We start from the raw sequence: 1,566 nt of genomic DNA, 5'->3' as shown, positions 1-1,566 counted from the left end.
TACATTCTGTTAGTCTCTGTCTTTTTATTGAGAATTGAGTCCAGTGATGTTGAAAGAGATTAATGACAAGTGGCTGTTAGAGCCTTTGTTTTGATGCTGGCTGTGGTAGTTAGTTTGTGTGCTTGGTTGCTTTTGGTTTTACTATAGTGAGGTTACTTATTTCCTGTGTTTTCTTGAAAGAAGCTAGTTTTCTTCGGTTGTATTTTTCCTTCTAGTGTCTTCTGTAATGCTGGATTTGTGTGTAGGTATTGTTGAAATTTGTTTTTGTCATTGAATATCTTCTTTTCTCTGTCTGTGAGGACTAAGAGTTTTGCTGTGTATAGTAGCCTGCGCTGACATCTGTATTCTCTTAGGGCCTGCATGATATTCATCCAGGCCCTTCTGGCTTTCATGGTCTCTATTGAGAAGTCAGGTCTGATTTTGATGGGTTTGCCATTATATGTTTCTTGGCCTTTTCCCTTTGCAGCTTTTAGTATTTTTTTCTTTGTTCAGTATACTTAATATTTTGATTATTTTTTTGGCCGGAAGAATTTCTTTTCTGGACTAATTTATTGGGTGTTCTATATACCTCTTGTATTTTTATTGGCCTCTCCTTTAATTTGGGGAAATTTTCTTAAATGATTTTGTTGAAAATATTTTTTGGGCCTTGGAAGAGGAAATCTTCTTTTTCCTCGATTCCTATTATCTTTAATTTTTTTTTCTTTTTATGAAGTCTTGAATTTCTTGGATGCTCTGTGTCAGATATTTTTAGTTTTAATATTTTATTTGACAGATACCTTGATTTTTTCCATTGTATCTTTCACACCTGAGATTCTTTCTTCCATCTCTTTTAGCCTATTGATTATGCTTAACTCTGTAGTTCCTGTTTTCTTCCCTATGTTCTTTCTCTCCACAATTTCCTTTGCTTGTGTTGTCTTTAATTTCAAGAAAACAAGTGGAACACTACAGGAATTTGCATGTCATCCTTGTTCAAGAACCATGGTAATCTTCTCTGTATTGTTACAATTTCAGTATACGTGCTGCCAAAGCTAGTTCCACATAATTCCTTCGGGTGATCATTAATAAAGTCACATGTCCTTGCCTTGTGAGTTTCACATTATCACAGATTCCATTATTATTTGTTAAATACACAGATATGTCCACATTCAGTGAATTACTTACTGTGAAAACCCTCCCTGACCAAGGCAAATCTTTGAACAAAATGCATTTAATTGGGACATTGCTTATGTTTTTAAAAAAGACAATTGATTGTGTCACATCAGCAAGCAGTCATCTTGTTGTAGTCCTTCACTAAAACTTAAAGTTTTTCATACTTAACCATATGTGGTAGGCAGAGAGAGGGAGACTGAGAGAAACAGAGAAAAATCTAGAGAGACAGATTCAGAAATATGAGAAGACAGAAAGAAACAAAGATATAAAGTGAAAGAGACCTAGAGACAGAGACTCCATTCTCTTTGGTCACTTTCTTTGGCATATCAATCTCAAAGCCTACCCTCCCATCATATAAATCCAAAAGGAATTATATTTTTAATATTTTTATTTTAATTTTTTATTAATTACACTTTA

At 33.9% G+C, this 1,566-nt stretch overlaps 1 non-coding gene across 1 annotated transcript; it reads right to left on the bottom strand.

The window, feature by feature from the left end:
• Positions 1–928: 928 nt before the first annotated feature.
• LOC132651639 (U6 spliceosomal RNA) lies at positions 929–1,031 on the bottom strand. Its single transcript, XR_009589224.1, has one exon. It is a non-coding gene; the product is annotated as a U6 spliceosomal RNA (small nuclear RNA).
• Between the last annotated feature and the right edge of the window lie 535 nt (positions 1,032–1,566).

This window comes from Meriones unguiculatus, assembly GCF_030254825.1.
Source record: "Meriones unguiculatus strain TT.TT164.6M chromosome Y unlocalized genomic scaffold, Bangor_MerUng_6.1 ChrY_unordered_Scaffold_23, whole genome shotgun sequence".
Classification (NCBI taxonomy): Eukaryota; Metazoa; Chordata; class Mammalia; order Rodentia; family Muridae; genus Meriones; species Meriones unguiculatus.
This window is presented reverse-complemented; position numbering and strand designations above follow the sequence as displayed.